The sequence below is a fragment of the Drosophila mauritiana genome, chromosome 2L, assembly GCF_004382145.1.
Source record: "Drosophila mauritiana strain mau12 chromosome 2L, ASM438214v1, whole genome shotgun sequence".
NCBI lineage: Eukaryota > Metazoa > Arthropoda > Insecta > Diptera > Drosophilidae > Drosophila > Drosophila mauritiana.
This window is the reverse complement of record NC_046667.1, coordinates 13,871,179-13,888,780: the sequence shown is the minus strand read 5'-3', so window position 1 is coordinate 13,888,780 and position 17,602 is coordinate 13,871,179. Positions and strand designations below refer to the sequence as shown.

Here is a 17,602-nt window from a genome sequence, read left to right as displayed (position 1 = left end):
TGGTTGCCTTAGCCAGCTGCCTTTGAATCATAAACAATATGGGGAAACCAAGGAAGCTCAGTAAATATAAAATGAAAAATTGCCCCGGCATGCAAATTATTAAAGGAAACAAAACAAAATATATCGAATCGTCGAAGTCAGTCAGAGTCATGCAAACAAACACACGATCTGAAGATTTGTTAGCCTTGCAAAATATATCCCCAGTCCGTCGACACTTTCGATTTTTTTCCGATTAAAAGGAGCGGCGATTTCTGCAGTTAAGCTGTTAATTTATTGCTTGTATTTACCTTTTGCATTGTTAATTTCATGTTACTTAATCACACGTTGATTAACGAACTCATTTAATTAATGTTTGAAAAAGTGCAGTGGTGCTGGTGGTAAAATTATGGTTAATAATTTGATATCAAACGCTTTACCATACTAGTAAATTGTATATATGTCGCATTATATTGTAATATTTGAATGGTATGAATAATGTTTCAATTGTGATAACAACTTGGATTCCCATGTGTTATCAACCACTGACTCACATACGCCCCCAATTACTGATTAGGCGGGCTGGTTTTCCGCACTTTTGATATACCCCTTTGCTTATCAATTAAACATTTACGTTGCAGACACGCACCGCGATAAGGTGAAGATAGAATTAGGTTTACATACATAAGATATTTCTACTGAATTTATTTCGTTATATAAATGCGCGGTAATTTTACAATTGTTTATTTTTTGGGGTATATTTAGGACAGTAGAACTTGTTAATAGATAAGGTTTTGTTGTCTTCGTGGGAACAGGGTCACTTATAAGTGACATAATTAGGTCGTTTATTCTGCAGGCAAAAGCTTATCGATATCTTCTTTTTGATTAATAGAACCCGTTTTCTAACGCTAAATTATTTCTTATCTTTACAGAATTCTTTATGTTTTGTGTGAACATATAGTGAGAAACTAATCAACAAGAATTTGAGTAATCTTAGGTAAGACTCGTATTGATATATTTTATACCTTTTTTTTTAATAATATTTTCCGGATTGAAGCTTTTACGTTTAATGCAAATAAACTGTCACACATTAAACTGCTTTAAAGGCGTAAGCGACTGCGATAATGAAATTCAAATGGCTGCGCAGTGAATAACAAGTGAATTCATTCAGACTAGATTCATTTTTCTCAATCTGTCTTTGTCTTGGGCTTCAAAAATGTATGCATAAGTAATTGCAATTTATTGCACTTAGAGATATGAAATTCCTACAAATATAGAATTAAAATCACATTTCTATGAAATTTCTGGCGTCGCAATATGCTCTAAGGCAATAATGCGGAATCACAGTTTTGTTTATTGTTTCTGGGACCATTCGTCGATATCAAATCGTGCATATTTCAATGTAAACTGCTGGAACAGCTGAAAGCAAGGCGAAATGATAAGGAAAAAATGCCATTGAGCTCTGTCGAATGGAGTTGACACAATGTGTCATGAAAATGACCGAAAATGTGTTTCCTGAACAGTATAAACTATAAACAGCTAAATACACAGGGTGCAAGCAAGACACTATAGATAACTTCTTTGTGCCAAACTTCCCATTAAAGTGCCTTCCCCTTGAAACCGCAGTTTACATTGTTTCATATGATACCCCTTGCGATAAGATGGGTCGTATAACAATAGCACATAGCTAAAGAGCACATTCGTTGATTAGTGAAACAGCCTTGCTGTTGCTCAGACATTTCCACACAAATTGCCAAGCGAAATCGATTTCGAATTACAAAATAATACAGAACTGTAAATGGAGGTAATGAAATGGAATTCGACACGAGACGGACGTTTTCATGATGCGTGAAAGTCAACCTCAGCCTTGTGCGGCTAGGAAGCGAATTAAATCGCAACGAACAAACAAAGTGAAATGTAAACATCGTAAAATTCGAATGAAATCGCGAACAAACATATGTACAAATGTACAATCTACAAGTGTACATATATGTATGTTCGTATGTGAGCACAATAAAATCAAGCTTAACAAGAGCATTCAATGAGCCACTTTTCATGCTTGCCGCGCCGAATAAGATCGGTTTAAAAAACGAAAAACATCAAAAATAACACCAATTTGAACTTATCTTAGATGGCGCGCTTGGCTCTTTTATTCCTTTTTTGTTGAGTTTTGGCTGTGTTTTTGTGTAAAATGCTTTCATGTCAAGTTTGTTGAGCTCTTGTTGGCAAGGTTATTGCACACGAGAAGCGCTCATAAAAAGCATATAATATATAATATATATAAACAAACCGCAAAAGAATAAATTTTAAGGTAAAACATGCGATAATTAAATATTTGATATGTCAGCTGGTCGGCAAACAACAAAAGGCAGGGTAACCAAGCAGATAGATAGAGTTCCCAGACCGCACCCTGCATACAGCTGTTCGTTGAGTTAAACAAAACTTCCGCAAATTCCCGGATCAAGAATTATCACATGTGCAACGCCCATAGATTGCAGTTTCCCAGTGGCACTTATGGCCATCGAAACGCAGTCGCTGCATTTTAATCAAGTGCCAAGAAAACACCTCCAGTGCCAAGGCGACTGCTTGGCATTCGCCAGGCATATGCATGTGTACGCGCTGCATTTTCTTTTTTTGGCCCCCCCATCGGAAAAATTCCAAGCCATAAGGGGGAAAATGAGCGAAAGACAACACAAAACCAAACTGGACAAGTGTAAAGTATTCCATTCACCAGCACTGCGGCTAATGGCCATAATGAATATGAATAATTATTCACGCTAATATCGTGTCTCGAAGGCTTTTCAATATGCATAACATTTTGTCCGGAAATGGGCATGGCCTAATCATCTTCGCTGAGGTTTCTGGTTTCGTTGTGCATAGTAGATATATAAAGAAGAAATAATATAAACGACTTTTAATACTTATACAATTTAAAACCAAATTCTGGTCATTTTTTTCACATCACTTATCCATTTGAAGCAGATTAGTTCATTCATTCATTCGGCTTGCCGCTATAATCTAATTTATAAAAATAAGTAAATTTCTGTGCGCTTTTGTCATTTGACAAGCCGACACCCTGCAAAATGCATAGTCCAACTTTATTGTAAGCCAAGCAAACAGACAATAGCCTCATCTCTGGCCCACTCAGAAACCCTGTAGATGGAAAGAAAGAAAGAAAAGGCGAATAGCCCCGCATTTCTAGCTCCATCTCACTCGCTCGCACTTAAATTTATTATCATGTAAAACTTTTGTGCAACAATGTGAATAACAAAAGCTGAAAATCGCTGCTACTGTGCAGCTGTTCAGCCTCCCCTCCCTCGCTTCCAGTTCTCCGCCCCGGCAATTGTTCTAGTTGATAATTTATTTGAATATTTGGCATAATTATTCCGGTGTGAGCAACAACAAGAAACAAAATAGTAAAACCCGTTATATAATAGCGAACATTTCACAAGACTGCAAGAGCCCAGCTATTATGTGTATCTGTAAGATACAAAATTGCACTGAGAATTGGGCAAACAGAACTATGATTTGTAAAGTAGCTCAGTCCGGCTTGACTTGACATTGAGAACTGAGACGGAGATAATGACCAGATAACCAGTAATATTGGTTGTATGACTCCACTATCTGATTGCTGACAAATGAAAAATGATTGTCGCTAATTGGGGTCTTAGTTTGACCAGGGTAAAGGAAAGGAAACAACCAGCTTGCTCCTAACTTTAGCCACCGAGCGGAAGATAAATGGTTTAGCTCAACATTGAAGATTGGCCATTTAAGGCACACACAAACACACACTCACACACTGGCCAATCACTTAATGTCGATTAACTTCATAGCCAAATGAAAGCCCACACTAAACGAGAATGCGATCGCGATCGAGAACTCGATCTTCTATAATTTTGTAGTTTGCGCCTCTGGCTCTTCGCTTTGTTTTGAGATCTGATCCGTTGCGATCGTCGTGCGTCTCGAATCGAAACGCGCATAAATTTCTATGCTCTATGCTTTTGTAAATCTGAAGCGCTCCCCCCATCCCCTGCAGTAGATACAGTAGCGGCAACCATTAATCAAAAGGCACTACGGTCTAGCCATCGCGAAGATCGCATATTAGTTACACTTTAGCGGGGCGCCCAGAAATCTGATGGCGGGTTATTAGTTCGCCTGACTTACTGAGATGCAAAGCAGTTGGAGATTGATCGCTTACAAGATGAGTGGCTAGCTGCGAAGTAACTTGAGCTGACATAAGACATGGGGCTTGGCCGGGTTCAAGGCGATTCCAGACACGGCTTAAGAACAGACCTCTGATGTATGGGGCTAATGGGTTGTGGGAAGTGCTCCACTAAGCCGAGAAAGATTAATACATAATGTACACATGTGCCAATGCTCTTAAGATTGAGTCATATTCAATTATTCGCTTAGGTTTGCTATTAAATAAAGGGTGTATTTTATCATTAGCGAAATATAATCATTTTATTATATTGGCTTATATTGCATTATTAAGCTCAAACATAGCCAAAATGACAGATCATCATAAAACCAAATGGATAGCCGTTTGATTTTTATCTTGAGCTGAGCTTGATGTAATTTAAGTTGCCCATAAATATAACCACTTTGCATTTATGACAGCATTCTTTTATACTGTGATTTTCTAGCACAATAAATCCTTCTTTTTTTCTGCAAGGCCATAAATAATGGCGGAATAAATGTGTTTGCATTTCTATTCGTTCGACTTGGCGTCAACGCTTCACAAATGCGGGAGAAATGTCAACAGCGCTTCTGCAATTCGTTCGCTCACATTGGCAAATTTATGCAAATTTTTATTTATTAAATAAACACGCAAAGTGCGTGTCATCAGCTGTTACACCAGGGTGTAGGATGGTGGGTGGTGTGGGATTGTCGGTGGTTAGTCCGCCTTTTTGGGGCCAACGAACGACAACGACAACGACGAGGACAACGACAATCGCTGGAAGTTGATTGGCAATTTGTTGTAGTAACTACGCGAGTTTAGTTTACTAGGAGGGGTTCTATGGGTGCTAATGAACTTGAGGTTACAGCTGGGAAAGGGCGAATGATCTAGTGTGAGAGTGCGTCATAGAAGCAAGAAATTGTTATGGAGTACATGAAATGGATAATTTGATAGGGGTCTTTTGTATGCTACTTGTGCCCATATAAAGTCAATTAAGTTGGTTCTTTTATTGTTTATTTTTCTCAAGACTGTACAATTTTATATTAAAATTTTGTATTCCCAACCCGACTTATCACTACCTCCCAGCTTACGTTCCCCTTCTTTTCCAACCAAGTTGACTGGCACAAAGTTTGCCAACTTTGTCATCAGCTTGCGAAATCCAGCCGCCTGTCCTCGACAAGTTGTGATTGTTGCGATATCAAGTAACCACTTTGGGCCCAAGTTACTTTTACTGTCTGTTGTGCCCCCAACCTCTATCAATTATAAAAGATACTGCGCCACTGAGCATGAAATTAGTCTGGCTTTAGCATGCAACTCCCCACTTCTCTACGCACATGTGCCGCCCGTAAATATAACCCTGACTTTCATGACAATTTGCAGTAGTTACATGGCTCGTCATCGCACTCGATATTATGGACTCCTTTTCCCTTGTTTATCTCTATATTAATTTATGCATATTTTTTTATTCGTCGATTGTCTTGCGTTACAGTTGACAAGTTTTGCTTGGTCGTTGGTCGTTGGTGGTGGTGGGTGTACCAGTACCATTAATCGGTGGTTGTTGCTGCCACTTTGTTTATGTGGTTCAGGTAGAATAAGTACCACAATTTATTATCTCCTACATGGCATTGCGTTGTAACGCAGCGACTTTGATTAATTTTAATAGCCTGGCTAGAACAAGTTGTCTCGTTGGCTGTAATTAATAATTATTTTTATTTGATTGGCAATTTTGTCTGGCATTTATCTAACCATGGACTGTGTGTGCTTTTCCCCCTTCTTCTTTTTTTTTTGCAGACGTCTTGATTGCGCAGGAGTAAACCTTTTTGTTTTGGACAAGGTGAGTTGAACTTTGCCAATCGGACTGGAGTGGAGTGTCATGTTGCCAGAAAGGGAACACAAAAGTAATTAATTGAATTTTGTTGCGAAGCGTATCGAATGGCTAATAAAGTTCTTGCGCAAGCGGTTGTTTCCAAACTCCCCACATGGGTCATTGGTCGCCGAGTCAATAATCTGCCATTAGCCCCATTCAAAATCAAAACCTTATCTAGGCACATACCTCTGCCCAATTTGCTCCACTAACCTAGTGTTACTAAAACGATTGATATGGAATCAGCAGCACTCCCACAACTATCGTAAATTCCATTATAAATACAACAGCAACGACAAAGTAACGCCGTAAAATCACCAAATGCATAATGCAACCTAAAGTGCAACTGCCAACTGGGTTTATCAATGTGTGCCGCAGAGATACTTTTATAGTGCCGCCTCTTCGGAGTCAACAAATCGGTGACCCACTTCTAAGTGGCAACGACATCGCGACGCGACTCTCTAATCAGCCAGTAACTTTGCGGCTTGATAAATGCATGAAACGTAGATGGAAAGCGAATAATAATAATAATAATACGAGTCAAACAGAAAACAATTACAAATCAGTGCACTGGCTGACAGAAGCTTTCTGCTAGGGAGTTTAATAACCTCGTGTCGAGTTTTCCAAGCTTCCTGTATGCGATAAAAACAATGAATGCACTCCGATATGTGTCAACTGTATTGTCTGCCAACTGGCAGATACTTGCCACAAAAACCATCTTTTGTCCCAGGTCCTTCGCATTTTAAGCCCACACTCCCAACCAATGCGAAGGCTTTAAGGTTTCTGCGAAAAGTTGAGATTAACTTTATTATACTGGAATATTTTTTCTAATTAAAACTTTTCTGCATTTGGAGCTCAACACTTTGGTCATATTTTGCTATTATTAGTGGCCCACTGACAAGCCAGTTGGAAATTAACTTTCTGATGGACTTAGTGGGCTTAGTGGCGGCGGTGCCTTAAACGGAAAAGAGGGAAAGCGTCAAGTGGGCGGGAAAAGTGGGAGGCGTGGGTCTGCGTACAGAGATGATAGCTTTTATAAACTAACCGCCCCTCTCCATTTTGTTCTATCCAGATATGGGTTTGATGTGTTTCCTTTGTTATTCCACACAATTCGCGCGTCTAACCTGACAAGAATTTCAATGAGTTCGTTTCCCTTTCGGTAGTTTCAGCCTCTCAGCTTAGAACCAAAACAGATATCTATAGAAACACAAGAAAAAAATACGAACATCTTGCAAAAACTTAAAGCAGAACCTGCTTACTCATTTTGATGCCATGTTAGAAAATGAAGTGGTTTACCCCAGGTTAACTAACAATAAATTGTTTATCTTATCAAATATTTTCCACATATTGCCTTGGTTAAATTGTCAGTTTTTTTATATTGCCAATATCAAATTTCGTTTATATTAATTTATGAGTTTATGACTTTGGCTTTCTATACACAAGATAGCTGCGGTATCTTTATAAATTAACGATTATTGGTACGCGTTTTATGTTGCCAAAAATGAATCGTTCGTGCAATCTTTTATAATACATGTAATTAACTGCCATTCAATTTTCCACTCGATTAGTGGCTTTCAAATTTCGATTTGTTTATCGACGACTCTGCTCTGTCCATTTAATCGCGTCAGCATCTCAAAGTGAAATTTTGGCGCCCCCTCTTCAAAAACTCGTTATCCAAAACGGTGATTTAGCTTAGCTATGAAATGAAAAATTTCACAAAAAGCTTTACCCTTATTCGGCTAATTGTTATTTAGTGCGACTGGAAGAGCCGCCAACACCTAAAGTTCTTGGCTTGTCTCATGAATATTAAAACGATGAGCCATCGGTGCATATTCATGTTCAGATTTAGTTCAGGTTCATCTAACTTTCTTACGTCACACACGCTCTTCGACACTTAGGTGATGAGCAAAGTTGTTGACATCTAAGTAAGTGAGCTTGGCCACGTAATCGATTTGCCCTTTTGGCAGGAGTTGCGGTTCCCTGCGCCCATCAAAGGCTATTCTTTCATTTCTTTTCTTTTTTTCGTTTGGCCAAGTTTTATGAGCCAATTACATGCAACACTGGGCACAAGAACACAGCGCTGAAATATCACATCCATCACATGCTAAGCTCGCATCATGTAGCAACTATTACGAAGTATGTGAGTGCGATTCGCCACTGCCCCACGTCCTTCTGCATCTCCTTCGGCAACCCTCGACGCATGCAACCTATGAGTATCGCCGTCTATCATTAAACTGTCGTAAATCACAAGTAATTGACATTATACAACAGCCAAGCGCAACGGATCGGTCAAACGATCAGCAGACGACTGGCAGGCAAGCATGCAGGCAAATAAGCAACAATTACCCCAAGACAACAAACATTTTTCTCGAAAAGTACACGTAGCAACAATTAAGCTAAAGATATCACATGGAAATCGTCAGTGCGCTGAATTCCGAGATAACGAAGCTGAGATGCTCTATTAATATCAGAAGATAGGCGAGCTTTTGCTTCTAAGCCAGTGCATTTTGGTTTACATATTGTTATGCAACGAACTTCTTTTTGTAAACAGAGCTGTGTAGTTTGTTGTTTATTAATCAAATCAAAGAATCACAATGACAAACATTTCATTCCCACAAATTAATGCGAAACCACATGGGACGATCTGAAGCGGCATAAACGCATTTGTTAAAACAGTTCGACGTTTGGCTCTGGCTCCCACCTGCCCGTCCGTCTCTAGATCAATTGGCATAGATCTCTTGAGATTGTAGTGCCCCAATGAAATGCACAATTGAAATGCAGCCGAACAATGAGCGAATATATATTTAGACTGACACACTAAGCAAAAAGCAGAAGCCAGAATCGTAACCAACCCAAGTCAACCCACTTTTGCCAGAAGATTACGAAATCCGTTGGCCGATGCTGTGTGAATGTGCCACGCGTAATTCTTTATAGAACAGTTGAGGAGACTCAGCGTCACTGGGTTGGATTAGATAAGGCGGAGGCAGCAACTATAAATAAATCGAGATATATACCTTTTGCATGCATCAAATTGTTAGCTAATAGCTGCAAAATGACGTTGCGATTGCAAGCGAAGGTCTTTTTGGCTGGCAGCAGGTGGTCAAGGCTTTCGATTCTGAAGTCATGACTAGTTAAAAAATACATAAAAATCCAACGATAAATGCGTAATTTTTTATTGCAATAAACTTATGTTTGTTTATTATTATTGTTTGGATAATAAGCAGGAAATTGCAAATCAAGGCAGGAAAAAGTAACGCTACATGCTATCAAGTGTTTGCAAACAAAAGGCAAAACACGCTGAATTACTAATAAGCTTTACTCCTCATTTTTTTTTAAAGAAAACGAACGTTGTATCGAGTGTTTATTTTTGTTCACAGCATTGACATTCTCTTGCAAGCTCATCATTAAATTCTTTATTGAATAGTCTTAAAATCGTTATTACTAAACTTTATAGACCTTGATAGTTGCATGCGCTTCACTGCTCATATGGCCGAATCTTAATGAATCTTTATTCCTTTCCTCACCAATTACTTAAGTAATTTATGCAAATTTCAAATTTTTATACGCTTCAGCAACTCTCAACTCTCGAGCTCGAAAGTATAGCTCGTTTTATGGATTTTAGCTAGAAAACCGTTGGAATACTCCGGTGCTCTTATGGCGGAGCATCCGTTCTGGATGTCGTTGAGTTGCATAGAAGGGCTATAATAAATGGTCTAGAGTTTAATATTCTCGCCTTCTTTTTATTGCCGCGAAGGAGTTCGTTCTGTGGCCCAGCTGTTCGGGGTCCAACGCTGGTCAGGAATGCAATTACACTGCGCAATAAAATTAAGCAACATAAACTACAGACAACAGCATAAACAAGCTAAAGCAGAACTAATTAACATTCCCCTTGCTTTCGTATCCAATGGAGTTGTGCAGCATGTGGTATAATCAGAGTTCTGAAGGGCTAAGGGGGGCTTTAACTTTTGAAAAAAAGATATATGAAAGATCGCTTGAATAATTCCATCTAGAACACACCAAAATTAACATGGCGATAGTTATTAGTTATATAGTAGTTAGTTAGATAGTTATTATACAAAAAGTATTTTAAAGAATGTACTTCCTGTCGCAATAACATATTCTGACACAATATTAAGTTTAGAAAGTGAAGCCCCCTTTTAGTTTTCCAACCACGTACGCCTCTGTTCTGTTGGTCATTTAGTGTCGAAACTGAGGGGGCAGAACTGCAGTCGAAACTCCGCTCGTCAAGCTTGAACGGCTGTGACAACTCCCCTCCAGTTGGCTGGAATTTGTTCCAAATAGAAGTCCCTGGTTCCACTTTGGGTTGAATGGAATGGTTCGAATGGTTCTCCCCTGTCTGATTGTTATTTCTCTTATGCTTCATTTGTTCCATTTTATTCCATGTTATTTTGTTCTATTGTCTATCGGAAGTTGCGCTTGTTGTTAATTTATGCGTTTTGTGGAAGTTCCCCCTTCCCGGAATCCGACAGGAAATGCAATTAGTTTGAGGGGGTTCTCTCGCAGCATTTGGAAATCTTTTTTGTCAGTGTTTTGTGGAGTGTCATAAATTGGCGGCGGTTTTGTTTATGTTTCTGCTTCGACTGTTGCTGTGTGTGGCCCCTGTGGGGTTCTTTTTTTTTGACCCACATGCTGTTTAAGTTCTTTTTGAATGCAAATGAGTTACGAGCCTCTTAAGCAACTTGATGGCATTTTTGACAAATTTGTTGAAAATTTACAACTTGACTACTGCTGTTAGATGGAAGTGTTGTCTAAATTTTCGGGGAAATGAAGAAACCATATGGCTGTACTGACCCAAAGGAAGTCGTTGATTTAACGAATCAATTTGGAGAACCAATGGAATTTCCTACAATGAAGTCGTTGAAAATATTTAAACTGGGAATAAAAAAAGTATTAACTGCTTCGACATTTTTAAATTTTTATTAAATCTGACTTTGTTGCTGTTGGTCTTAGCAAACTCTCCTGTAATCTGCAAAATCCCCCTAAGTGTTGAGTGTTTCTGTTCGCATTTAGTTTCTAAAAATATAAAACTTTTTTACTTACGTGCCGTTTAAACAATGCCAGGAATTGGCGCGTGAAAATTGTTTCGTTTGATGAAAAAAAAATTATTTTCAATTGGAAAGCAGTTCAAACAGACAGAAAGAAGCGCTAATTAGCGAACAGAAACTGAAGCAAACCAGCAACAGAAAAAAGATACAAAAAGCAATATTAGCAGTTCGAAGATGCATCTATACAACATCAAGAAAATTTCACTGGGAAAATTATAAAACGTGCACACATCGACGATATCGATTTCACTGCGAAAATAGGAAAGCAAAACAAAACCGGCGGCTGGCGCGTTCAGGAAAACTGTGGAAAAGCCGAAACTCGTTCGCGCAGGCGCTTTTCATTTTCAATGCAATGACAATTTGAACGCCAGGGGGCGCCACAGCACCCAGCCAACTGTTCCCATTAATCGCACGTTCTAGATTGGAGATCTCCTCCTCCTTCTGTTATGACCGATCATCGTTCATTATCGTCGAGTTACGTGTTCGTGGGGCACAAACGAAAATTCACATAAATTCTTTACACCGCGGGGAATGTCGATTCCTTTCTCCGCCTCGTTTTCAGCCTCATCCTCTCTGGACCAGCATATATCTTGGTCACTGGGTCGGTCTCGATGGCGTCTGGCTTACATAGTTTATGTGTGGGGCTCGAAAATGCCTATCTTTTGGGGGGCACCGCACGATCCAAGCTCTTTCCTGCTGCTTTTGCCACTCTCGTATTTATTTACTTAGACATCAGGTAGCCCCACGTTTCCCGGTTGTTTACTAATTTTTTCCCCATGGAAAATCGAGTCCGCCCGTGATTTGTATCTATTTATACAAATTCAAATGCTTCTGCTCTTAGTCAATGCAGACGATTCTTTCAATTGAATTCTCATTGCGCTGGAGCAATTTATACTGATTATTAAGAAATATTAGCTTGTGGTTAACAGGTGGCGGTTTTTAAGTGGGCTAATTGCTGTGGTAGAGAACTGTTGAGGAAATAAGAAATTGAACATTAATTCCATTTTTAAGGCAACTAAAAGAAATGGGTCTTTCATTTGCTTAACTGCATTTGGGAAATGAGTCCAGGTAGACTTTCCAATTTATTAAAAATCCTAACCCATGCTCTCCACAATCCGCCCACATTTGCATCTAATTGCAATCACAAATCTAAAATGTATGCCGTGCTGCAGCAAAATAGCCGTATCTCAACCAATTCCAACCCCGACGACCCAAAAGAAAAGGTTTATAGGCAAACAAGACCTCAGATGCTATCCCAAATGCCGGAGCAGACAATTATGCATGCCCTGGCTGGAGATACGAAAGTTTTATGAGTATAATCAGGCGCAGAGCGAAACTTATCGTAGGTCAGAGCCAGTGAATCGAACCGAACGCAGGCGTTCAGATAGATGGCTTATAAGATAGATAGATAGATGGTCTCCTTGGGCGGAAGATCGGGGGTAAGGGTGAAATGATTCAATGATTGCCAATGATCGGAGCAGCGACAACATGAAAACTGTTGGCTGCAACACGGACTGGAAAAGAAATATCTGCTGCTGGCATAATGAAGCGAGCTCCTTGTTCGACTTGGACTTGGTATGGGTCTTGGACTTGGAGTGAAGTGGAGTGGAGTCGAGTGGACGGTATGGGATGGACTGGATTTTGGTGCTGCTCCACTATGATTAAGCAGCGACTTGGAATCGATGATGTCGAGGTGGTGGTCAATGGTCAGCAGCAGTAATAAAAACAAAAACAGAAAAATTGATTGGCCATGGCTGCGGCTGCAGGCAGTGGTTAAATCAAAAGCTTCCACTTTTTCAATTTTTTTTGGTTTTGTTTTTGTTTCTCCAACTCGATCTTGTCTATTATACATTAAAGAGCTGCTTTTGTTGCTATGACAACAAGAAAATGAAAAATAAAAAAGAAACTGACGGCAATTGATAGGAAATTGGGTTGAGTTGGCTCTTGGTTCGTTGACTTGGCTCAACTGATGCAACTTCAGGATTGATTAAAGTCACGGCTCGTCTTGGTAATTAATGCAGTGATGTAAGACTGACTGATTGACAATGGCAGTTAATATTTAATTGATTACCTCGCGCCAGTGAATCAATCAATCAATTGGAGTTGAATTGCCAAGGAAATGGGCGTGGCTGTCAAATGCGTTGGTTGTTAGTTTGGAAATGAAAAGTGAAAACATTTGTCGCAATCACTGGAAAGTTGCAGTTTGATTTGTAGCGGATACACTGCAGGGAAATCAACTGAAACGAGTGCGAATCGTGCAGTCTCAACGAGTATCTTTAAGATACTTTTTCGACGGCGCGATACAGACACTGACAGCTGTCAGTGAGTTTCTTTTTGCAAGTGACCAGAAAACACAAATTTATTGCATGCCAAAAAGAACACAAAGCAAAAAAAAACTATACAACTTGGGCAGAAATACGCACAGGTACTTAAAAATAGCCGTGACGACCCTGGGTGCCCTTAAAATGCCGGCAGTACGCTCTGTTTAGTTTCTTGGATGTTTTCTCAAGTTATGCGGCCAGGCAGATAGCCAACTTATAGACGGCATCAGGGAGACAGTTTCGAATAAAAGGTGCAACCGAACAGGAAATGGGCGGAAGTCTATATCTGAACGGCTTTATCAATAGAAAGTAGCTGCCAAAGTGACTTCGAAATGATTTCGGGGACGGAAACCACAAATTCTTTTCAATGGGAAGTAAAAGCAACACTCTGAGTTCTGATATTGTTTTCAAGAATTTATACGATATAAACCTATCTAGAAAATGGCCTACGACTAATCAAAATTTGTATATCTTTTCATTCCAGGTAAGCAAAAGGGTCATAAAAACGTGTGATTAAACACTAGGAATTCTGTATGTTCGGGAACAATATAAACTCAGAAATGCATACACTTTTTCGGGTACACGTGCCCCCAAAAGATACTTACCCAGTCATTATCACCCAACGAAGGGACCGACAATGCCCCATTAATTCGCTACTTAGCATCCACAAGAAATTCGAAGATAGCCCTTGGTGGAGTAGCTCGAATGTAACCAAATTACCCGTGCATAAAAAAGAGAATTGTGGATACAAAAACTACAAAAACAGAAAACGTAGAACCATGCGGTTCCAGTTTTTAATTAAAAAACCCGACTTGCCAGCTCCGAGCAACGGAGCCTCCCAGAAGTTTTTCCAGCTCTCTGTCTTGAGTATTAATTAACAACTTCCTCTCGGGTTTCTACGATCTCTTGTGTGTTTTTTTATTGCCATGCGAATGGTAATAATAATTTTTATTCTTTTTTTCCTTCTTCCTTTGCCGAAAAAACTGTTTGCTTAATATTCTGTGGGCACATTTGACCCAAATCAAGCAGTTGCTGACAGCACTGACCCATTTGGCCACCGAAATCAGAAATAGTTTTATATGCATATAAAATCACGTTTCGGTGGTTTTCAGTGTGCGTTTTGTATGAATAAATAACAAAAATGTGATGCAAAATTAATGCAAAACAAATTCATGCAAATCGTTATTTTGTTTACTTTGAAAAGTATAACAAGTTTTATTTTCATAAGAAATTGACTGAGACAAAATCCGTAATTATATATTAAACATCGAAATTTTCAGAATAAATAGACACACTCTTTGACTTCACCTACTGTTATTATATATGCATGTGAATTAACTTAGTTAATTTCATTCGGACCGCCTTTCCACACTTTTTTCGTAACAAATTAGTCAGTTGAATAATCTGTCTCCTAAATTAACCATGCAATGTGAGCAAGTGAAAGTGCCTTATTGCATGTGGCATGTGTCTCACCGGTTAACGCTGCGTATGCGTAATATTTGTCAAAATCAAAAGCCGCGAAAAATGATCATGAGGGAAAACATAAAAACAAGATCCAAAAGCAAATTGATGGCAATTTATGTGCAGAGCCTAACGGATAATTATTATTTACGCATTTATTGGTGCATGAAAATGTAAATTGCGACAAGATCACGAAAGGAGTTGCCGTCATAGTTGTAACACCAAACACAACAACCGGGCAACCAAGTTTGGTCAGCAAAGAAGCGACAACGAACTCAAGTGCATTAACCTTAAAAATCTTTAGCCACTTAAGTGCAACGCCAACATCTGCAGCAACAACAAAAACTACAACAATCAAGGGGCATGCGTTTGGCGACAACAACAACAAGAGTAACAACAAGTTGTTAGCTCGCTGGACCATGATCTTCAAAAACCTGCATCGAAGACCATGTGAAAGAAGCCAAAGCCTCCGAAGCCAGTTTAGCAAGTTTCGGACCCCAGGAGTTCAGGTCTTCGTCTTTGGCCAGCAACTTGTTAGGGATTTTAGCGGCTTCACCCTCCTCCCCCTCTAAGTACAATTAGCAAAACTTTTGGCTGATTTAAAAACAGCTTGCGAAAGGTTTTCTCCTCGTCTAATTGACAACTTCATTATGAGTCTTCACAAATTGTTTAGACAGCCATTGACGCTCATTAAGTATTTCGCCCCAGCCACCAATCAATATTCAGACCTTTAACTTGCACTTTCTGCTGTGGAAATTTTGGGTTTTTGTTGAAATACTGTCTGTATTGCATTTCCCGACTCATTTACTTTCCATTTTTGTTGGTCTGCATTGTAATTTATTTATTCCGCTTTAAATGTTCCAGCGATGAAGAGTTGACAGACCTTGACTTTTGGCCCGCTCTTGTGTTTGTATACTTCCACTTTTCGACTTTTTTTTCCTATGCCAGAGAAAACCTTTCAAATGGAAATTTTGTGACATTTCTTATTTACGAGTTTTCTCATATTTCTTTTGTGAGTTGACTTTGTCGGTTTTCTGATGCTGCTGCTGCACTGCGTTGAGTAGCTCGACGCTCCAAGTGATATATGGTTTGACTTTAGCCTAAATGGAATGAATAGTTTGCATGCATAATATGTCACTTTCAGGAGTTGTATAACGCAGCTCATCTCGAGTGCCATAACAGTAACAATTGAAGCTAAGCCATTTAGGAGTTATTATTATATTTATTTATAAGTTGCCTCACGGCGATGATCTGTTCAAAATTTGAACAGCTTTACGGACGTGTTTTAATTACAACTTTGACATTACTTGTACTTTCGAGAATTGCATGTCTAATTGCTTTGCGCTTCGCGGATTTCTGGTACTTGTTTTTATTTTTGAATGCTTCGCTTTCATGACGATTGCCAATTTTTCATTGTTCGAAAGATGTAAGATGGACGAAAAACTGAAACCCAAACTGCAACTGAAACTGCAAAGTCGTTGCTGACTGAGGCGAGTAAATGGATTTGCTACAGCCTTGGCTGGCAAACAAATCAGAAACAAAGGCAAAGCTGAGCTGGGGTTTTAAAGCTGGAGCTTGGTGGCGGCTGGTCATCGGAATAGGATTTGGAATCGGAATTCCAATCGTTATCGGTGCACGCCAGGTGCGCTAGTTATGCAATAGAAATAGCCGTAGCGCAAAGTTCAAGAAATATTGGCACGAGCTTGACTCACCCGAAAAACTGGGTCAAGTTTTTAATGATTCTCCTCGCACACGAAAAGTAAACAAAGAAATTCGCCTGTTCTCGTGGCTGTTGCATAAAAATAAACCTTGCCCAGCCTCAACGAAAAACTCTCGAAACGATCCAGATTTAAATAAAACTTAGCCATAAAACCGCGATATAAAAGCGCATTTTAATGGCCACAAGCTCACGAAACACGCTGTGTGCGCCAAAAAGGTGATCAGAAACAATGGATTCGGGGATGCTTAAAATATATAATCCCGTAAAAGCGTTTTTATTTTGTCCCTGAATATTTGAGCACATAAGCTTAGCACACCAGGTGCCTTGAAGAGTGCAATAAAAAACACTCGCCAAATAGTTTTTCGTGCGGGATTTCCTCGGCTCAGGTGCAACAGCACTCGAGAAACTGTTTTTCCACCCGAGTGGAAAACCACCCACCACCACTCTATATGTGCAGTGAATGGGTTTAGTGTGCAAGCCATGCAATTTGTTGCTCCTACTTTGACTGAGAGCTCGTTACAGATGCTCTGCACGTAATCGATGCCTTAGAAGCCGAACAAGATGTGTATCATTTATTTGTGAGCACCAGCACTCAATGGGATTCTGTGAAATAAACTAGTTGGATCGATTGGCGAAAGGGGGAATTCAGACCAAATGGCATCACTAATTACCCCTCTTCTGGTGACCACGCGACAAGCGGTTCAGTTCAGTGAACCTCTAAATTTGGCATTATAAACAAAAGCCGACACACACGACATAATGTTGTTTGTCATCCGGCAAATATGTGTCTTATGCGATTCGAAATGTAATAAAGCAAAGAGCAAACTGTGAAAATTAGCAGTAAAAATAGACGAAAACCAAATAAATACTATTAAATTTGGCCGATTGATGTGTTTATCTTCGTAATGAACTGACTGTCCGGAGATCATAAAAAACTGGTTCAATGCTAAATGGACTTTGGGGACTCAGCAGCCCCATTTCCAGCGAAAAGATCACAAAAATCCCCATTCTCAA

At 39.5% G+C, this 17,602-nt stretch overlaps 1 long non-coding RNA gene across 2 annotated transcripts in view; it reads left to right on the top strand.

Annotated features, from left to right (window-relative positions):
• LOC117151060 overlaps positions 1 to 17,602 on the top strand; it is a 36,227-nt gene that overhangs the window by 11,078 nt on the left and 7,547 nt on the right. The window contains exons 3-4 of one of the 2 annotated variants that reach the window (XR_004460803.1): positions 909 to 973; positions 5,948 to 5,990. This is a non-coding gene — a long non-coding RNA (uncharacterized LOC117151060). The remainder of the gene's footprint in view (positions 1 to 908; positions 974 to 5,947; positions 5,991 to 17,602) is intronic. The other variant, XR_004460804.1, reaches the window with a different exon arrangement.